The sequence below is a fragment of the Tenrec ecaudatus genome, chromosome 5 (genome assembly GCF_050624435.1).
Source record: "Tenrec ecaudatus isolate mTenEca1 chromosome 5, mTenEca1.hap1, whole genome shotgun sequence".
Classification (NCBI taxonomy): Eukaryota; Metazoa; Chordata; class Mammalia; order Afrosoricida; family Tenrecidae; genus Tenrec; species Tenrec ecaudatus.
Genome location: NC_134534.1, coordinates 148,679,949 through 148,702,645, shown reverse-complemented (window position 1 = coordinate 148,702,645; position 22,697 = coordinate 148,679,949). Strand labels below are relative to the sequence as shown.

The following is a 22,697-nucleotide window of genomic DNA, read 5'->3' as shown; positions in this document are numbered from 1 at the left end:
TGCAACCATCACCATGAATTAGTTTTAGAATATTTCATCATCCAGTCAGATCTCTCATGCTGATTGACAATTAATCTTCATTCCCAATCCCAGCCCCAGGCCGGGGGTGGGTGGGTAATTTACTTTCTGTCTCTACCGATTTGCGTTTACGAGGCTTTTATATGAATAGAATCATAAAATATGTGTCTCCCTTCTGTCATTATCATAATGCTTCTGTGGTCCATTCATGTGTTTAGCATGTAGGAGTACGTTATTCCTTTTTATTGTATGGTTTGAGTACATTCTGTCTATCCACTCAGCAGTTGATGGAACATTTAGGTTGTTGCCGATTTTCTGTCTACCAGTTTTGATTTTCAATCTTGGTCTCATTTCAGGGATATATAATTTGAAAAAAGTCATCTTTTGGGTCACTTGGCTATCTGAAGGAGTACAGTGTGCATTTACAATTTCACTGGGGACCAGTGTTACGATCTTTGTTGTCCAGGATTCAAGGGAGAAGGACAAAGGTAGACTTTTCCTCTGAAAATGACTCATTTGAGTTGCGGATGGCCCAGAGAGATCCAGTGGTGCAGCAGAGTCCCCACAGAGAAGCAGGCATGAGAGACTGCATCATCAATATGGCAGGGGGCAGCAGAGGTGTTGAGCTCCCCAATCCCACCCCAAGTATGCGTGATAGCAGTTCATCCAAATTGATACTGTCAATTTGATGGTTAAAGGTTTTGCAGCTTGTCATTTAAAAAAATCTGTTGATACAATAAGAGTGATAGGAATAAGAGGCTTATACCTAGTTTTGCGCATATTTAAGTTATTTTATAATAAAAAGTATTCCAACACAGAGATTTACAGAAATGTTCTCCTTTCCAAGAAGCCTGCTTTCCTCAAGTAAGAGTAAAGCCCTAATGGCTGCTGGAACAGCTGACACAAAACAAAAGGCCTTCCAAGCGCTCGTGCTATAAAGACAGAACAGAGATGATGGTGTGTACCGGGTCACACAGCTCGAAGAGCTGGGTCTGAAACCGGCACTGCCACGATTACAAAACACTTAGCCGAGCTGTAGGTTTAAAATGGTTCAAGATGAGAGCGGCGAACGGTTAACAGGACAGAAACACAAGTGAAAAGACAACCTGGGACCGCGTCAGTTACCCGTTTTATGCACCCAGGCAAGTCACAATATTTCTGGACTCAGTTTCCTGATGTTTCTCAAGTGGAAATAAGGAAAGGGGAGTGAAGTCGATGGTCTTAATTTCTTTTTCCTCTTAGCTTTTCCATTCAATGAACTTTCCGTGTTAAGGTCTCATAGTTATAAACTCTTGTCTGGGGCCAGGATCATGCCCACTCTCTGCATACACTAACATGACTGATGTACTCTCCCATCCACCCACCCACCCAGTTGACTGCTTAACCTGAAACTTCAGTTCTATTCACAAGGTTATGGCTACTCAAGCCGAAGTGCCTATTTCAATACCTGCTCTACAGTAGATGCTCAATAAATGCAGAGCGCAGGTATTTATGGATGATCACCGCATTCTGTCCTGATTTCCCCCCTCCACCAGGACTTATTGCTGGCTTCACGATCTTTATATTCTCAAGATTAATCAGCACAAAGTCATATGCGACTGGACTGTCAAAGCATTCATTCTTAAGCCCTAGTGAGTCACCAATAAGATGCTGTGTTTTTCTCAAAGTTTTTAAAAAGAACTGTATTTACCATGGTGGTTGCAGCCCCTCCCTCCACAGATCCACCAGTTACGGCTCGGCGACGCTATTGGAGTTGTGCAACCGCTCCACCCTCCTTTCGGAGTTGTTCCTCCTCCACGGACACACACTCTTTGTACCCGAAGGTTCTTATCTAATCTTCAGGGTTGCTTTGCTCTTGTCACTTTGATCCCATATAGATAGTTCTGAAAAGAGCATAAGGCTCAGGGCAGACATTGATTTTTTTTCCCACCCAAGGGAAGGCTCCAGCCAGTTTCCCTGGAGTCACTTACTTACTCTCTTTGCCCTTCCCACCCCATTAATCATCACAGAAGGTTGGTTTGTTTCTAGTGAGAAAACTTTATCTTGACTTTATATAGCAGTGGTCTCATGAAATATTTGTCATTTTGTAATTGATTCATGTCACTCAGCATACGGTCCTCCAACTTTATCAGTGTTATCATGAGGTGTCTCACAGGGCCAACCTTCTTCTGGAATTTCACAGATTTATCCTTATTCCACTGTGTGGATGTACTAACGTTTGCTTATCCATGGCTAGGTGTTTAGGCTGTTTCCGTCGTTTTTGCTACTGTGAATTGGCTGTCATAAACACAGGTGTGCAGGTGTCTATTTGTATTGCAGTTCTTGGTTTCCTAAGACTGTCATTAAAAAAAATACAACAACAAAAATCTAGTCAGACTGAATCATGGTTGGGTTGAAAGAAGACTTCAGAGGACACTTTTGATGGAAGGTTTAATGATCATAAAGTCTGGAGTCCTTAAGGATTTGAAGGGCTGCTCTGCATGTCCCCCGTTTTGATCAGGATTCTTCTATAAAATCCATGATGAAAATGGTCACTCCTGGCAGCAAAGCACCGCCCGGTTCTTCTGGTCTCATGGCAGAGGAGGCACTTGCTCCCCGAGGTAATTACTACACCTCCCTTTCACCCCGTCTTCCACCCATTCCTTCCTCCCATTCTGGACTCCCCTTCTTTGGCGGCTGCGAGCAAATGGAGACCCTTTGTTGTGCCATGCACAGCCTCCTGTAAGCTTTACAGACCCCAGACACTAGACGTTCTCCTCCAGGGGCTGGAGCAGAAGCACTGCACACACTGCTCGGCCTCCTGTCACAGGGGTGTCTCTAGAAGCCAGCACCCTTCATCTCTGTACCAAAGAATCAAATCCTGTAAGGTGTTTGGTTGTACAAAAGCAGTCTCAGCAACTATTTTGTTGTTGTTGGTGGTGTAAATATATCTGTCATCTAACTTTTGCCAGTTCAACTTTTTACAGGGGTACAACTCATCGGCAGCGAGTACATTAATCGGCGGTGCAGCACTACCTTTTTAAAAATCACTATAAACTGCATTTTTAGAGCCTTCAGGAAAGTCCCTTACAAAAAACTCCACCACAAGAAGTTCAGCCCACTTTCTGTACTTTCAAAAGAGGTGATAAGATGACAATCAGTTCTTTGAATAAAACTCCATTAGAAACCCAAAGGCCATTATTAAGATACAACGTTCCTCTTGCCCATCTTTATTTCCAGCTAAATAATCACTTTCTCATAATCAGTTCTTTAGACCTGCCTCCGCTCCGGCTACCAGATAGGTCTAGTGCATGAACACCGTAAGCAAGACAGTGACTGGGTCCTATGCTCTGCTGGAGCTCCAGGCTAGTGTCGGCTCCCCGCACATGTCTGGACAGATCCTTGGGCCTTGCTGGCTTCGGGGCTCACCACATGGAAAAGGGGATGCAACAGCTGCTCTGCAGAGGAATTCTTAGGATCGCATCCACCAAGATAGGAAAGAACTGCGAACGTTTACAATTCTATGCACACAGGATCCTTGTTCTTAGCCACTGAGTCGATTCTGAGGCACAACGACCCCGCACGGCGCAGCAGAACTGTCCCGCGGGGTTTCCGAGGCTGTAAGCTTTATGGGAGTAGATTTCTAGGGCTTTCCAAATGGGACGAGGCTGGTGCAGGTTCGAATTATAGACCTTTTGGGTTAGCCTCTGCGCATTTAATCACCGTGCAAATACAAAATAGCGTGGGTTTCCCCTGCCTTCCCAAAGCAGAGCATGCCTGTGAAACCTCGGGATTTCTTTCTTTACGGAAAACATTGACGCAGGAACGTAGGTGCTTCATTAAATCAAAGGGGCATAAAGGGAACTTTCAAAAACAGGGCCCCCTGTATTATTTTCTTCTTCCACCTAACCCCGCAAGCCTTTTCCTCAAAGGTATAACTTAAGAATGTCACTGAAAAAGCATTAAAGTACACGTGTGCCAGAAACCTGAAAGGAAGCATGCTAAAATGCAGCATCAATTATTTCCGGGTGGTGGGATTATGAATGATTATTCTTTACTTTGTTATTTAGGTTTTTTGGTGTTTTTAAAACAAAGCACCTCTTCCTCTTATTTAAAATAAAAGAAAGGATCCTTGCAATAATTGAGTACCAAAACAACAAACAAACAAACAAACAAACAAAACGATTCCAGGAGGGGAAGGGGAAGGTACGGGGAGAAAGGGGGAACTGATCACAATGATCTACATATAACCCCCTCCCTGGGCGATGGACAACAGAAAAGTGGGTGACGGGAGACACTGGACAGTGTAAGACATGACAAAATAATAATAATTTATAAATGATCAAGGGTTCATGAGAAAGGGAGGGGGATAATAAGGAGCTGATACCACGGGCTCAAGTAGAAAGAAATGTTTTGAAAATGATGATGGCAACAAATGCACAAATGTGCTTGACACGATGGATGGATGGATGGATTGTGATAAAAGCTGTATGCGCCCCCAGTAAAATGATTAAAAATACAGTTGGAAAACAAACAAACAAAAGCTATCATCTGATGGACACTCTAAAAGCGAATGTATCCGCAGCAAGCCTTCCACTGAGGACAATATGCCATGTCTGAGCGGGCCTATGAAGGTTAAAACACAGCAATGTTCAGCTGAGCTTTCTCAAATAAGAGGGGCCATGTTATCAAGACTCATGTCTTTTCATTTTTCTAAAGAACGATTATCTTCTTCCATCTGTTTGGTTTTTTTCTCCCCTCTGAAGCATTTCTCATAGATCTCAGCATCACTAGTCATCAAAGAGTATCAAGACTCACAACACGACAAGCACGACAAACCTCAGACAGGAAGCAAAGCGTTAGTGTTGCATAAAAGACACCACAAACTCCTGACCTGCTTATACTCTTCCCGCGGCCACCACACGCCCTAGCAGCCCGTGTTCATGTGATGCCAGGATGTGTTCAAAACCAATCTCCAGCTCTGACTTCATTTTGTGTCCTGAGAACTCACCGCGGACTCTATCAGTGTGATTTCCCCTGTAATACATTCTCCCCAGTTCCACTCCATGTCCCTCCCGACAAGCAGCCCTGCTGGGTAAATTGGTTACACACTCAAGCTGCTAATGGAAAGGTCCGTGGTCAAACTCACCGGCTGCTCTGAGGGAGAAAAAACTTGGTGAGCCGTCCCAGTGAAGATCGGGGGTGCGGGGACAGTTCGATCCTGCCCTATGTGTCACTCTGAGTTGCAACCTACTGGAAGGTATCGAATAAAGATAACACCCCTCTTGTTAGTATCTTGGAGGTACGGGGATTAAATAAAGTGACTATAGACCATTGTTCAAACTGGGATACTTTTCAGATGAAAGAGGGCACTATTAAAGCGCTACTTTAGGACAACAGGCAAAGCTGGGACGGTCACAGGCGAATCGGGACTCATATCACTTTAAGCAAGGTGGGGAGATTTAGAGAGGAGGGAAGTTTCATAGTGTCTTTGGTCCTGACAACTAGAAATTAGGTCAAGGCCCCCATAGCTTTTGTTTTCCCATTGCTTTCTACGCTCCTAATGATTAGCCCATTAACGTAGGGCTCGAATTAACATATTTGCTGGCAATCTATCACTTCAACTTGGTGGAGTAAATTTTCTTTGTTTGCTTTTCTTGTCTTCTTTTTTTAATGTTCAAGGTTCACCCAGGACAATTCTTTTGCAAAGGATGGCGGAATTGCAACGTTTTTGCCCCAGGTGTTCTTGCATTCAGAATTGTTGCATCTGGCGACTCTTCAAGCAACCAGATGTGAACTAAGCAATGCCCATGTGGATTACAAATCTCATTTTAATATCTTTCAACATAAACAACAATAGCAATAGTTAATGTATGTATTCCAAGGCTTCTAAGGAGTGAGAGAAAACTACCCAGAAAGCAAAGGAAAGATAGACAAAGCACAATGATGTTATTAAATTATTTTTTTAAGTGACCCAGAAAAGCTTATTTCAGTGCAGGCAGTAAAACAAAGCTTGGTTTGACGGCTACAATCAGCCAAAGCACCCAAAGTAGCACCAAACAACTGAATTCCACAAATCCTTGGTAGTCAGGAAAACAGAATCAGAAGCCTTTGCTACTGAAATGATTGCATTTGGGGGTTATTACCAGGTCTGCCAAGGCTCTAGGGTTAGACGGTACCAGTCCTAACATGTTCTCTGGTGAGAGTACAGAGTTCTGTTGGTGTTAGGCGGTATTGAATCGGTTCTGACCCATAGTGACCATGCACACAGCAGACTGCAACACGGCCCCCTCCTGCGCCATCCTCACCATTGTTCCTGTGCTTGAGACCATTGTTACAGCCACGGTGACAACCCATCTCATTGAGGGCCTTCCTCTTTTCACTGCCCCTCCACTTTACCAAGCACAATGTCCTTCTCCAGAGACTGGTCTCTCCTGAGCACATGTTTAAAGTACAGGAGACAACATCTCGCCATCCTTGCCTCCAAGGAACCTGCTGGCTGTGCTTCCTTTCAGCACAGAGCTCCTGCACATTTATTTGAACGCGCAGGAAGTATATCAGATAAGTTACCTTGAGACAAATGAACAATAATTCTTCATTACTCATAAATTATAGTGTGATAGATCCATTATTCATTAGCTGGGCTTTCCAAGCCCTCAAAGTTGTTGTGAAATTGTAACTTGTTTGCTGTGGTGTCTGCCTCGATATGAGGTGGTCTTGTGTGCAACAGAATGAAGGATTGTCCAGTCTGGTTAAGTGAGATTAAGATTTAGGAATTCATGGAATCAAAATGAAAAAAATTAGAAATAGATGCAGAGCAAATAAAGATGTTCAACAACAAGCAGTTGTATGGTGGGAGAATAGGGATAAATGCTGGGACATGGTGACATTACCCAATAAGTAAGGTCAGCGTGGGCCCATTGTACTTATTCACAGATCTGCCAGGAGCAACTTCAAATGGCAGTTGCCACACGTGTGGTGAAAATCATGTGAAACTGCTCACTACACATTAGCGAGTAAACACTAGTGGTAATGCAGGTTCGAGAACATTCCATTCCAAAATATGAATAATCAACCAAGTCCAGAGAAGGTTAGGAAGGGAGGAGAGGAATGGCAGTGGGAAACGCAGGGGGACAGTGGGGAAAGTGATGGTACACTGATGGGCTTATAATAGCAGAGTTCAAACAAACGTGTACGAACCCCGGAATGTGAAATTTGTGATTTGCTTGTAAATTTTCACCTAATTCACAATAAAAAGTTTAAATACATTCATATATATATATATATATATATATATATATATATATATATATAACCAGTAACAACTGCATATTGTCTTCAGAATTTACAAAGCCCTTTCAAAGATTATTTATTTGATAGGTGGGAATTCCTTTCACTTAATTGAAACTGAGACTTAGGAAAATCATGTGACTTGGACAAGACCCCTCAAACAGGAAATAAAATTTTCACTTAAAAATTATCCCAAATCTATCAGGTAGCAGGTATCAGAGAACAAAAAAATCATGTCATTGTGAATGAGGGGGAGTGCAGAGTGGGGACCCAAAGCCCTTCTGTAGGCAGCCAGACATCCCCTTACAGAAAGGTTGTGGGGAGGAGATGAGCCAGACAGTTTACAGGGTAGCAATGATGAAACATACAACTTTCCTCTAGTTCCTAAATGCTTCCTCCCCTAACTATCATGATCCCATTTCTACCTTACAAATCCAGCTAGACCAGAGGATGTACACTGGTACGGAAAGGAACTGGAAACACAGGGAATCCAGGACAGATGAACCCCTCAGGACCAGTGGTGAGAGTAGCGATACTGAAAGGGTAGAGGGAAGTGGGGTAGAAAGGGGTAACCCATCACAAGGATCTACACAGAACCCCCTCCTTGGGGGACAGACAACAGAAAAGTGGGTGATGGCAGACGTCAGAAAGTGTAAGACATGACAAAATAATAATTTATAAATTAATCAATAGTTGATGGGGGGGTGGGGAGGAAGGGGAAAATGAGTTGATAACAAGGGCTCAAGTAGAAAGCAAAGGTTTTGAGAATGATGAGGGCAACAAATGTACAAACGTGCTTGACACAATGGATGGATTGGTGGATTGTGATAAGAGTTGTACGAGCCCCCAATTAAATGTTTATTTTTTTACAGAAAGAATAAAAAAAATGTAAAGAAAAAGAAAAAAAATTCACCCAGAATTTGAAGTGGCAAATGTTTTATTAAATAGATTTCCCCACAAATTTTTAACGGTTCCCTCAAATCAACAAATGCTTGTTGAGTGAATCCTGTAAACGAATAAAGAGGGAAAAGCTCTTTGTGAAGAAAACACTATGTGAAATACATAGAGCCCTGGTGACATAATGGGTTAAACAATGGGCTGAGATTAGCCATTCGAATCCACCAGCTGCTGCCTGTGAGACAGAGGAAGCCTCTGCTCCCACAGAGAGCCACCGTTTGGGGAAAGTCTGGAGGAGCAGTTCTACTCTGTCTTATAGGGTTACCACTGAGTTGGAACCAGCTTGATGGCAGTGGATTTGGTTTCATTGGTTTGGTGGGAAATACAGAGAAGTATAAGCTTGCCCTTTAGAAATGTATAACCTTGGAGAAACAAGATGCAAGGAGGTGAAAAGTTAAGTAACGAATGATTGATGATCTGAGTACGAATTCTAGCCAACAATAAAAGAGATGTCACAAGGAAATACGTGGTTCACTGACATATGGAAAATAGGTTATGCTTCTTAGGACTCATGAAAAGGTGTCAAAATGTAAGGGCTCAGGGATGAAGAAATGGGGTTTCAGCTAGAGTTTGTAGAGTGAGGACTTCATAAGTACTACAAGGGGATGCCCTTCTCACTCAGCGAGCCTCCTCAGTCTTTGTTGTGGTATGAATAAAGGCAACTGCATGCCAAATAACAAACTGATGAATACATGGTGAAGAAATGCAGCACATCCAGGGAACGGGAGGGAGAAAACAACAAAATTATGTCCAGGGGATCGGGAGTGCTGACAAAACCCTGTACTTTAACACAGTCTAGTAGTCAGCTCACCCCTGCTTCTATTGTTAAATGGCATAGCAGGATCTAGAACATCGGTCTCCTGACTTCCATGCAGGTATTGAGGTATAGGAAGTCTCTGGTAATACAAATGGTTAATGTGCTCACTGTTAACGAAGGGTCGGAGGTTTGAATGTGGACCTGGTGATCTACCTTTGCAAAATCAACCTCTGAAAACCCCGCAGAGTCTACAAAGAGAGTTTTTGATGAGTCATGACTAGGAGCTGAAAAGTTCATGAAAGGCCATCTAAGGTCTCTCTCCCTCTGAAACAAAGAAGAGTGAAGAAAACTGAAGGCGCGTGAAAACAATTATTCCAATGGACAAACGGATGGCACATGACCTTGAGGCCAGAAGAACTAGATGGTGCCCAACTATTATTACCAGATACTCTGAAAGGGATTACATTAGAAGATCCCGGAGAGAGTAGGAGACCAAAAAAAATGTGAAATGAAACACTAAATCATTAAAAAGAACACCCCCACAAACAAACAAACAAACAAACAAACAAAACAAGCTTACTGATTGGATAGAAAATTGTGGACCTCCTGAAACTGCGACCTTCAGGTCTCACTGCCATGTAGCTGAACAACACACAGATCTGTAAGGGGAACATTAATACTAGGGGTGGGGGCGGGGTACGCACATCTTAGAATAATCCAAGGACAAAGGTCAGAGGGTTAGGAAAGAAGGAAGCACAGCAATAAGGAGTACAGGCAGGAAGTAGGAGAAGTGATGCTTCAATGACATGTGACGGCAATCAGTGACATGAGCCAAAATGTGTAATGACTTGCTGAATGGAAAGCTGACTTGCTCTGTAAACCTTCACCCAATTCCCAATGCAAAGTTTATTTATTTATTTTCTTAAATAAAAAAGAAGAAGAGAAAACTCTACAGAGCATAGTTGGGCTCCGACGGGCCTAGGATCACCGTGTCTCAGCGTCAATGATAAAGGTATACATGGAAAGAGTGTTGGCTTTAAAACGAGGCAAGCCATCACAATCCAAGGGTCCCTGGTGGTGTGTTGGACTAGTAGCAGCACAGCCAGCAGTTCAAACCCACCAACTCCTGTTTAGCAAAGATGAGGCTGTCTGCTCCCACAGGGATTTACAGCTTTGGGAAGCCCGAGTCACAATCCAATCCAATACAATGAATTTGGTCTTTTTTCCCCACACCCTGGGTGGGGGGTGGGGGGTGGTGGTAAGCTGGAGTCATGGCTATCACCACATGCCAGCTTTGAGCAAGTTCTTAAACCTTTTGAAAGTGTCAATTTCCTGAACTCTAAAAGGGTTATTATAAGGATTCTTTCGTGTAGTAAGTATTCAATAAATCCTAGTGTCCTCCCTAGACCATATTTCAAAGGACATTTTACTTAGTGAAAGATTCACTTTGGTGAACAAAAAGTCATATCATTGTAAATGAGAGGTAGTGCAGAGTAGAGACCCAAAGTCCATCTATAGGCAACTGGACACCCCCTTAAAGAAGGGTCTTGGGGAGGAGACGAGCCAATCAGGGTGCAGTGTAGCAACAATGAAACATACAACTTTCCTCTAGTTCTTAAATGCTTCCCCCCCACCCCCAACTATCATGATCCCAGTTCTACCATACAAATCTGGCTAGATCAGAGGATGTACACTGGTACAGATAGGAACTGGAAACACAGGGAATGCAGGGAGGATGATCCCTTCAGGACCAGTAGTGAGAGTGGTGATACTGGGAGGGTGGGGTAGAAAGGGGGAACCAATCACAAGGATCTTCATAGAACCTCCTCTCTGTAGGACAGACAACAGAAAATTGGGCGAAGGGAGACATTGGACAGTGTAAGATATGACAAAATAATAATAATTTATAAATTATCTAGGGTTCATGAGTGAGAGGGGAGTTGGGATGGAGGGGGAAAATGAGGAGCTGATACCAAGGGCTCAAGTAGAAAGCAAATGTTTTGAGAATGATGATGGCAACAAATGCACAAATGTGCTGGACACAATGGATGGATGCATGGATGGTGATAAGAGTTGTACAAGCCCCCAATAAAATTGTATATATATATATATAAGATTCACTTTGGTATTGAATTGTATGTGTAAAAATGGTTGAACTGGAAAGGGGTTTATTTTATACATGTGTGAATATTCATCACACATGTATATATTTCACCACACACAAAAATAAAGGATTCAATTTGATATTATCACAGTTAAAATATTCTCTGTACAAGAGAAAGATTCATGACTTGATTTCCAACTTCATTATATATGCAATCCATATATATATTTGGATAAAACTTATAATTCTGAGGAACGTGCTGATGTGCTGTATGCAGCTACATACAGTAGGCAATTACAAAGAAGAAAAATTACATAAAAAGAATTACATATTAAGTAAAAACAAGTGTAGAATAACTCCGAAAAACTATTTGAAATTCTGAATATTTAATTAAGAGAGTTTTTCTGATACCACTAGAAAAAATGGACAACTATTAAAGAATACTAAAGAAAAAAAAACTCAAGTAGAAAACACTCATAATGGCCAACAAACAGACCTTGAACTATTTATAGGCTTTTCCATTATTGTCAGTGGCTTTCTTTGTGTTATTTTAATGTTGTCTTTGCTTTCTGCTATTGTTTTTATTGTTTTGTTGGTTTTGACTTCCTTTATTGTTTTATTTGACTTTGCCTGGTTTTTGAATTTATTAATGTGTCTGTATGTCTATCTAGATAAGATAGACAGGATAAATAACTTAGAGATGAAAAGAATGGGGCCAATGGTTGGGGGGATATGGGAGAAGGGGAGGGGGGACCAACCCAGGGACAAGGGAACAACAAGTGAACTAAAATCAATAGAAAGAAGATTGTAGGATGCCTAGTGGGGCTCAAGTGGGGCGGCGAGGAATTACTAAACCCGAATGAAGGCCAAACATGATGGTGGGGCAAGAGGGAAGTAAAAAGAAAATAAAGGAAAGAACCAGAAAGCAAAGGTCATTTATAGAGGCCTAAATACAGGCATGTTATATAACAAGAGGGGGAATAGAACTACGTACTCATACCTATATGTTAAGGATCAAGGTTGCAGATGGACACTGGGCCTTGACTCAAGTACTCCTTTAACACAAGAACACTTTGTTCTAACAATCCGGCATTCTGTGATGCTCACCTTCCCAACACGATCGCTGAAGACAAAATGGGTGCACAAGCAAATGTGGTGAAGAAAACTGATGGTGCCCGGCTAGCAAAAGATATAGTGTCTAGGGTCTTAAAGGCTTGAAGATAAACAGAAGGCCATCTAGCTCAGAAGCAACAAAGCCCACATGGAAGAAGCACCCCAGCCTGTATGAGCATGAGATGTCGATGGCATCTGGTATCAGGCATCTAAGACACAGAATAAAACCATGCCCACGGTGAATGGGGTGGGGAGGGCATGGAGTAGAGACCCAATGCCCATTTGTAGACAATTGGACATCCCTCACAGAGGGGTCACAGGGAAGAGATGAGCCAGTCAGGGTGCAGTATAGCACCGATGGAACACACAACTTTCCCCTGGTTCTTTGGTGCTTCCTTCCCACCTACTATCTAATGACCTCAATTCTACCTTAAAAATCGGATTATACCAGAACATGCACACTGCTACAGATAAGAGCCCACAACACAGGGAATCCAAGATAGATAAACACCCCAGGGCCAACAGGAGAGTAGAGATAACAGGAGGATCAGGGAAGGGTTGGGGGAGAATGGGGGAAGGGATCACAAGGATCAATCTATAACATCCTCCCAGGGGGACGAATTATGGAAAAGTGGGTGAGGGGTGAGAGGACAATGTAAGAGATGGAAAAAATAATCTCTAACTTATCAAGGGTTCATGAGGGAGGGTGGGGGTGGGAGTGGGAAGAAATGGTGAGTGAATATCAGGGGCTCAAGTGGGAAGAGAATGATTTGAAAATGATGATGGCGGCATATGTGCAAATGTGCTTGACATACTGGAGGAATGTATGAATTGTTATAAGATATATAAGAGCCCCCAATAAAAGTTTTTTTCAACTGATTTATTTTTAAAAGCATCTTCCAGTCGCATTTCTGGAAATAATTCTCACCATTTTTTTAAAACAACAGAGAAATGTTTTTGGCAATTCAAAATGAAAATAAACTATTGTAAGTTCTTGAACCATCAATTCAGAATTATTTAAATTCAATTTAAGTTTTATCAATATATTATAGCTAACAGGAAAATGTGTACTATGTTAAAGAAAAATTGTACATGAGCAGACATCCAAAGAGCTTTCTAGGTTGCTATGTTTACCAGAAGTTCAATTTTACCTGGAATGAAGAAGACACTCCAGTTCAGTGATAAAAATATGGGCAGTTAATTGGTCAGACTGTTCAGTGGCTCACATGTTAGTGAGCTTATAAAGACAGAAAATAGGCAAGACTCTCTGCATGGGGGAAAAAACCTTGTACAACCCAGGGTCAAGAATAAGCATATTTCCAAGTTCACAAGGGTTAGGAAAGAAGGAGAAATGGAAATTAGAAAGACGGGGCAGAAGTAGAATAAGGATGTTCCATGATGGGACGGCAATCAGGGAGAGCAAACAAAACTTGTGAATCGTTGAATGGAAAACGTATCTGCTCTGCAAATATTCATCCAATCCACATTTTAAAACAGAACATAAGAAGGCAGGGAAACTAGACTAGTGGAAATGGAACCACCAGAATGACGGATATGCGAATGCTCACACACTCTGAAGGCTGTTAGTAATGTCTCTTAATAGCCTACGGAGAAACTGTTGAACAGAAACTTAAATGGCTGTGTAGACCCTCACTGAATACACACACAAACCACAGCACGACAGAAAGAGGATTATTTTCTTATCACATTAATAGTCCCTGGGAGGAGCCCGGGCACAGTGGGGTCCTTGTTGGGCTGCTGACTTCACGGTCAGCAGTTGGAAGGCACCAGCCCTTCCATGGATGAAAGATGGGGCTTGCTCCTCCTGTAAATGGCCATTGGAAACCTACAAGGGGCAGTTCTACTCCGTCCCATGAGTCCGAGTCGACTTGATGGCAGTGAGTGAGTGAGTGAGTGAGGGAGTGAGTAGTTCCTTGAGTCTTAAAGCTCTCAGGCTTCCAAGTAGATTAGTCTCCACTTACCCTGAACAATTGCTTCAATGGCCATGAAATCAGAAGAGCCAAATGGTGCCTACCATTACTGAACATTCTGATGAAAGATTCTGTAGGAGAACACTTAGCAAAAAAGAGAAAATGCAGAGCCAGAATTTGAAATGATTTCTGGAGCCAGGAGCCTGGATGAATCTCTGAAACCTGCCCTGAGATCATCTTTAAACCTTAACCTTTCATGACCCATGGGACATATGTCACCCACCAGTATTTCCAGCTTCTAGGGTTTCTTGGGAAGTGGCTCGAGTTCTATTATCTTTTAATTTTATTTTCCACAAACTTGTTGAAGCCTGGCATGTGTCCCACACAGCTATATCAAAAACCTTATTGCTCAAAGAACCTTTCCCCTTGGTTCCAGCATGCCTTTGATTACTAAAAATACATGATTATCAGAGCAGAAACAATTGTCACAAAAGGGTTAAGTCAAGAATACCCCCGGAAGTCTTCTTAAATCTAAACAGCAGAATAATCAGTAAAGAAGGTCTGTCTTGAGCAGTGTGCTCCCTTAATAAGTATCTACGGGGGATCAAAGGGGCAACAGCAAGCAGAATGGTTAGAGAGGACCTTAGGGGCAGCGAGCAGTTGATGCTGGCAGGGGAGGAGCAGCCCACAACTGGAGGGTGAGTCTGTTCACACAACTGGAAGACTGTCATCAACGTCACTGAGCTGTGCACATAGAATTGCGGAATGACATGTGTTCTTCTGTACACACACTTAACAATAACAAAAATAAAATAAAGTATGAAAAATGAATAACAGACACCAACTAATGTTTTAGGGGATTATCTTGAAAATGTTCACTTGTTTGCTAATTTGTTTTCAGTTTGATTAGATTGCCACTGTTTTTGCCTTCTAATCTGGCTAATGAAGAGTGTATAGAGAAGGAAAAGGAGAGAGAGTGAGAAAGAGAGAGAGAGAGAGAACAACAGTGCTAAGGACCTATCACAGACAGCATTGTACTTCAAGACAGTTCTGGAAATGTCGTTTTCGACAATGAATGCGACCCTATTCCTCTGGAACCTGTCATTCCCGGCAAAGTAAACCATGTGATTTTCTCATTCAAGACGGCTAACGCCAGTCCAATTGAGCTCACTAATACCTAGAATGTTGATCTTTATGAGTTCCCTTTCCTTTCTTTCACAACCTCCGGTTGTCAAGTTGTCAAGGATTTTGTAAACTGCAGTCAAGAGATCCATTCATTGCTGTACAAGATCTCTTTAAAGCATTGCAAAGACAAGATGTTACTTTGAGGAGTAAAATGCAGCTGGCCCGAGCCATGGTGCTTTCAGTGACCTCGTATGCACGTGAAAGTTGGACGATAAATAAGGAAGACCGAAGAAGAATCAATGCATCTGAATTATGGTGCTGGCTAAGAACGATCGAGACTACCAGGGGTTGCCAGAAGCACAAACATCTGTTTGGAAGAAGTGCAGCCAGAAGGCTCGTTAGAGGCAAGGCTTCATTCCACGGACCTTCAGCATGTCAGGGAAGGCCATTGTGCTTGGTTAAGGGAGGGGCAGTGAAGGAAAGGTAGTCCCTGGACGAGACAGATGGCCGCAGTGGCTACAACGAAGGCCTCAAACATCAGAGCAATTGTGAGGAGGGCGCGGGACTGGGTGTTTCATTCTGTCTTCCAGAGAGTCACTCTGAATTGGAACTGAGTAGAAGGCACCTGACGACTCCACCGAGGGCAGGTCCAATGATCTAGTGTAGAGTGGTGAAGTTACCCAGAATTGCCCAATTCGAATTCTATGTCTCAGATAGTAAGCATTCTTAGTGATTCATGTTTAAGGCCACACGAATAATGGAAAAAGCAGTTGATCTACAATTTTAAGCATATGGATATCTGGTTATGCTTTTTATCTGGCTCTGGTGGAGTGGATAATTGGAGATTAAGGGAACATCAGAATCAGGCTAAAGAAATCAAAGCACAGTTGGTCTACACAGCAGGGTTCTCAGAGCAGAATTCAATGCCTTCCATCCCAATTTTACCTTTCCAGGACATATGTTTTTCAAGGGAAAACAATTTTGCAAGTGCCAGTTAGATATTAAAGAACTATCTTTATCTGTTCAGCTTGTTTGCTTGGATTGTTTGTTGGTAAAAGATACATTTCCACTTGAAGAGTGATTCTGATAAAAACAGGTGACGCTTTTGCTTGGAAATTCTGAAATGTAACTCTTTTGTAACTGGAGACTACATTTCAAAGAATTCTCCCCAACTTAAGTCCACTGCCTTAAAGAACAGCAGTCACGACACCTCCTTGGTATTGGGGTGGGGAGTCTCTGACTGTGATCTTTGGGCCTGAGGTCTTCCTCAGCTAGTATCAAAAAGCACTGATCCTAGTTGGCATCTTCAGTCTCTGCTCTGGTCTTCCTCACACTTCAACAACACACAACAGCTCACCACTGGTTGGGAAGAGGGAATGCTTTTTGTAGTTGTTCTCAGGCTGCTGGGAATCACACTCATGAGGGGAATCAAACACGAGTCAGGTAACAAATACTCATCAAAGATATTGTGTTCTCCAGGGACCTCTTCACTGGGCTTCTTACCAAATGCCCAGAGGCCAAAAGTGCTAGCTAAATAGAAATAAAGACCTTCCTTCCCGACGGAGACCTCCCTACCCAGGCTGGGAGGAAACGCTCGGCTGGTAGGTGGTTAACACGCACAGTACAGAGAAGCGTGTGGTCCCGTCGGGCAACCAGAACTGCTCACATGGAAAGCAGCAGCAGTTCAAAGGGCAAGTGTAGGCGGGTCCTAAAATCCAACCCCTTCTCTTTTTCTACTGGATGGCTGTCAATCAGGCCTATCTAAAATCACACGCCATCCTCTTTTCAACATAATTTGTATGTACATCATAGAAAATTGATCTGTCTTTAAAAATAGCACCATGAGTACATAGGTTTGGTTGTTGGTTTGTTTTTTTTTTGGCGGGGGGGGGGGGACCACTTAAAATGGAATACTTTTTTTAGAGAAAATTCATTCTCTTCTTTCATTTTTTTTTTTACAGCTGTGTTGCTGTCTTGACTCAAAACCCAGAATGAGGGGAAGACTTTCATTGAAAATAAAGAGTTTGGAGACATGGGAGACCTGCCCAATATTTGAATTTTTGACATCAAAGTCAAGCATCCCTTTATGAAGCTGTGCATTTTTAGGCACCCCTCCCAAACAAATACTCCAACTTTCCAATTCCAGGGCAGTGATGAGCAATGGGATGAAAGGGGACAAGGACAGGCCTTCGCACCCACCGGGTCAAGATAACAACCGCTAACAGTGAACGGGACAACCCTGGTCCGATCTCCTTGTTAGGAAGCTAGAAGATGACGTAACCCTGCAAATAGCAGTAAGTAGAGTTGGTAACAGGCTGGGAAATACTATCCAGTATAAAAGCCTCTCTTGGGAAATGTATCCTGGAGGTCTACTTTCTCATTTATGAGCACGGACCAGGGGTGTCTCGGTCACTTTGGTTCTAGCTGCAACTATCCCACCTGTGAAAGACGACAGTTACAAATCGGTTGGAGCAGTCTGGAAAAAGTCTCCTCAGTTTCACTGGAATGCTGGCCACTGCAATTAGTTTACTCTGATTCTCAGCTCCTCTTGGTAAAACGCTTCTAACTGGAAGTGCAATAAACTCTACTGTCATACTTGGTTGGGTTTCATATCTGGGGGAGCAGCGCTAGCAAGAGTCCCTACGGAAGTAAAAGATATTATGGTGACATTTTGTAGCCTTTAGCTAGCCCAAAAAACCACAGAAATCATGTGTCTAAGATGGGAAGCATTACTAAATTTGGGCTGACTTCTTGTGGCTTTCTTTTTCTTCCTATCCAAGCATCACTACATTTGTTCAGAAATAGATTTGCTTGTCTAAGTAATTTTTCTTCCACAATATGAAACATGATATTTTTTTTTAGAATACAGGAAACAGTCTTGGTAAATGTTCAATTAACAGAGCATGGAAAAGTGTTCTAGTAATTCATTTTGAAGTTACTACAAAAGGTATTTTTGAAAATGCCAAGGCTTCCACTAAGTATCAATTGATAACTTCGGCTTTCTCTTTTCAAAAATCTAATATACCAACCAAATGGAAAAACAAGCAAACAGCAGACTAAAATGAATCGCTCCTGAAGTGGTTATAATCGAGGGATCAAAGGTGAAGGAAGAATGGGAACAGTACAGAGCACTGTATGAAGCCCGTGATTGGCTTTAACTATCGTTCCTTTAATATGTGTGCATCCCTTAAAAAAACAAAACAAACAAACAACAGAAGTAGCTATTACGTGTCAAATACTATGCTCAATTCTGGGGACACAACGGAGAGCAGAAGATAGCTCTTGCCTTCAGAGGGTTTATATTAATAACACAAATGGTAAGCGCCTGACAACCGGCGAAAATATGGGCATTTCAAACCATCACCTACAGGCAGCTCGGAAGACACACCTGGCGATCTGCAGCCGGTCGATCAGAGCTTGGGAAATCCTATGAATCAGTCCTCCTCTGCAGACCTGGGTCACCATCCGTTGGGATCAACTTGGAATCAACTTGACGGCAACTAACAATAATAGTATATATCTATTCAGACCATTTTGATTTTTAATAAGGTACCAAGGAATGCATTCAGAAATTTTGACTTAAAGATTTAAATGATAAATATTTCCTTTGTACATTTGACAGTGTTATGACTAAGTACCATTGATAATAAAACTGTATGACCCCTATGTTAACAGATCAACGTTATCCCACTCCACAAGACTTAGAATGTATTGGAGAAATCCATAAAGATCAAGGTGTCTAACCCAAATTGGCCATCTGTCCATCAGTTTGGCACACTAGAGTGGTGTACGTGTTGCTACGATGCTGGAATCTACGCCACTGGAATTTCACATACAAGCAGGGTCACCCCTGGTGGACAGGTTTCAGTGGTGCTCAGCTTAAGAAAGAAGAGGAAGAAAGGGCTGGTGATCTGCTGGGGGAAAAAGAAAGCCAATGAGAAAGTTGTGGGTCACAATAAGAGACTGCCCACCCCCCAACTACCATGATCCGAATTCTACCTTGCAGGACTGGATAGGGCAGAGATTGTACACTGGTGCATATGGGAGTTGGAGGCACAGGGAATCCAGGGTGGACAATACCTTCAGGACCAGGGGTGTGAGGGGCGATGCTGGGAGAGTGGAGGGTGAGTGGGTTGGAAAGGGGGAACTGATTACAAGGATCCACATGTGACCTCCTCCCTTGGAGATGGACGACAGAGAAGGGGGGGAAGGGAGACTCCAGATAGGGCAAGATATGACAAAATAACAATCTATAAATTATCAAGAGCTCATGAGGGACGGGGGAGCGGGGAGGGAGGGGGAAAAAAAGAGGACCTGATGCAAAGGGCTTAAGTGGAGAGCAAATGCTTTGAAAATGATTAGGGCAAAGACTGTACGGATGTGCTTTATACAATTGATGTATATGAATGGATTGTGATAAGAGTTGTATGAGCCCCTAATAAAATGTAAAAAAAAAGGAAAATGATTAGGGCAAAGAATGTACAGATGTGCTTTATACAATTGATGTATGTGTATGTACGGATTGTGATAAGAGTTGTATGAGCCCCTAACAAAATGTTTTTTGAGATTTATTATTTTTTTAATTAATAAATCTTTTTATTGGGGCTCATACAACTCTTATCACAATCCGTACATACACCAATTGAGCAAAGAACCCTTATACATTCGTTGCACTCGTCATTCTCAAAATTTACCTTCCACTTGGGTTCCTGGAATCAGCTCGGTTTCCTTTTTTTCCTCCTCCCCCTCCCTCCCTGCTCCCCACTTCCCCCTGGTCCCTTGATAGTTTATAAATAATTATTTTATCTTATCTTACACTCCCCGGCGTCTCCCCTCACCCACCTCCCCATTGCCCATCTCCCAGAGAGGAGGTTACACATAGATCTCCAAGATCGGTTCTCCCTTTCTACTCCCCTTCCATTCTGGTGTCGCCACTCCTACCACGGGTGTTGAGGGGTTCATCCATCCTAGATTCCCTGTGTTTCCAGATCCCTACTGCACCGCTGTACATCCTCTGGTATAACCAGGTCCACAAGGTAGAATTGGGGTCATGATAATTGGGAGGGAGGAAGCGTTCAGGAACTAGAGGAAGGTTTTGAGTTTCATTGTTGCTACACTGAACCCTGAGTGACTCATCTCCTCCACACTACCCCTCTGGAAGGGATGTCCAGCTGTCTACAGATGGGCATTGGGTCCCAATCACGCACTCCCCCTCATTCACGGTGATGTGATTCTTGCCACCACCCCGCCTTTGTTGTTTGAGACCTGGTCTCCTCTGCCCTTCACGATCACCTATGTTGGTGTGCTGCTTCCGTGTGGGCTTTGTTGCTTCTGGGCTAGATGGCCACATGTTTGCTTTCAAGCCTTTAAGTCCCCAAATACTATATCTCTCAGTAGCCGGGCACCATCAGCCTTCTTCACCACACTTGCTTATGCACACTTTCGTCTTCAGCGATTATGTGAGGAAGGTGATCACACAATGATTGTTTTTGTTCCTTGGTGTCTGCTACACGGTTCATTCAACACCTTGTATTAGCTTAGGCCGTGTGCTTCTTCTCTGTGGGCTTTGTTGCTTCTGAGCTAGATGGCCGCTTGTTTGCCTTCAAGCCTTTAGGACCCCAGACGCTATATCTTTTTGATAGCCGGGCACCATCAGTTTTCTTCACCACGTTTGCTTACACACACGTCTGTCTTCAGTGATCATGTCGGGAAGGTGGGTATCATGCAATGACCTAAGTTTAGCTGGGCGAGGTGCCATTGTATTGGGGGATCTAACAAAATGTTGTTTTTTAAAAAAAAAAAGAAAAGAGAGAGACTGCCCAGTATTGCACTGGAAGACGTGAGTCTCTTAGGCTTCAGCAAGGGCTCCGACAAACCAGCCTCTGTGAGAATGGGGAGAACAGGCCACGGCCTGTTCTGTTCTGTTCTGCTCAGTGTCCTTATGCGTCAGAGCCCACTCAACAGCGTTCGACAATAATGCCAATTTCACACATGGAGAACAGAGCCCCTAAGGAGGAGATGGGACTTGATCAAGACTGCTTTGCTCCCAGGTTACCTTATTTTTATGAGAATTCCCGCAGCTAAAATAGCATTTTGGAGGCCTGATGTTGGCTACTCCTTCTAGATTGCGTGCCGCTGACACCATGCTGACAGATCTTATAAGCGTTTCCTCATTCCTCACTGATTCGCACTCTTCCCCACGGCTTCAGTTGTGATGGTTAATAGTCCCGTGGAGTTGATTCTCTTCTCAAAGAGACCCCAGTGATAAAGAGAACTACCTCAGAGAATTTGCTAGGCTGTCACCTTTACCAGAGCAGACTGCTAGGTGTTTCCCCCATAGAACTATGGGTGGATTCAAACTCCTAACGCTTTACTGAGCAGCCGGGCACCTAACTGCTATGCCACACCAACCACTGCTAAAATTCTCAATGGCCTAAAGTCACCCCATCCATTTATTTAACTACCTGTAGATATTGTTTGTGAAAAAAAAACTGTGAGCAAGGAATAGGCCACATTTCTATTTTATCTAGAACAGTACTGAATACAGAACATGAGTTCAATACGTACTTAATAAATGATAAAACCACTCACGGCCATCAAGTTCATTCCTACTCTTAGGGTTGCCACAGGACAGGGTCGCATTGTCCCCGTGGGTTTCCAAGACTGTAACTGGTTACAAGAGTAGAAACCTCCTCTTTCTCTGAAAGAGCACCGGTGGTTTTAAACTGCTGACCTTCTGGTTAGCAGCCCAACACGTAACCACCACACCATCGTCCATACAAATTAATTCAACACACTGCCATCAAGTCGATTCTGACTCCTAATGATAGTGTCTGTGGTTTCCGAGACCGTAAACCTTTACCGGAGTAGACCGCCTCCCTGTCTCCCTCGGAGGGGCGTGTGCGTATGATGTGTTGGCTTTGCTGTTATGTTAGCTACCCAGTGCCTACGCTATAGCAGCACGAGGACTGATCTATTTACAACTAGGAACCCCAGACCACTATTCTAACCCCTTATCTGCCCCAAGGAGCACAGTTCTACTCTGTGGGTGGGTTTCGTGCCCCAGGGCTGGCTCGGTGGCAATTGGTATGCTATGGGATGCGACACTCCAAAGCTACAGGAAGCTGAAAGGGCAAAATCAGTCTGTGAGCCAAGTATTCCTCTCCCTGACCCACAGAAGTGGAAGTGGCTGTGAAGGGACTGTCATGTTTTGGTGAGTGCATGTTCACTATGAAAAACAAAGACAAAATTGTAAATTCATTCGTGCGCCACAGAAATTCTTCCCTTATAATCCAATCCTGTAGCCCGCTTTGCATCTCATTCTTAATTAGGTGCAATAAGAGAGTAGACACTAGGGATGAACATTTCTCAGACTAAAAAAGCAACTCACCGCCATCAAGTCAATTCTGACCCATAGTGACCC

The 22,697-nt window shown here is 43.1% G+C and overlaps 1 protein-coding gene across 7 annotated transcripts in view; it reads right to left on the bottom strand.

Moving 5' to 3' along the window:
* The window catches only part of PPARG (peroxisome proliferator activated receptor gamma), a 146,511-nt gene that overhangs the window by 88,415 nt on the left and 35,399 nt on the right, over positions 1 to 22,697 (bottom strand). Inside the window, exon 1 of one of the 7 annotated variants that reach the window (XM_075550044.1) lies at positions 18,663 to 18,764. The exons of the other annotated variants lie outside the window; for them this stretch is intronic. The gene's annotated coding sequence lies outside the window, so the exon portion shown is untranslated. Of the gene's footprint in view, positions 1 to 18,662; positions 18,765 to 22,697 lie in introns of those variants that run through there. 7 annotated transcript variants of the gene reach the window in all.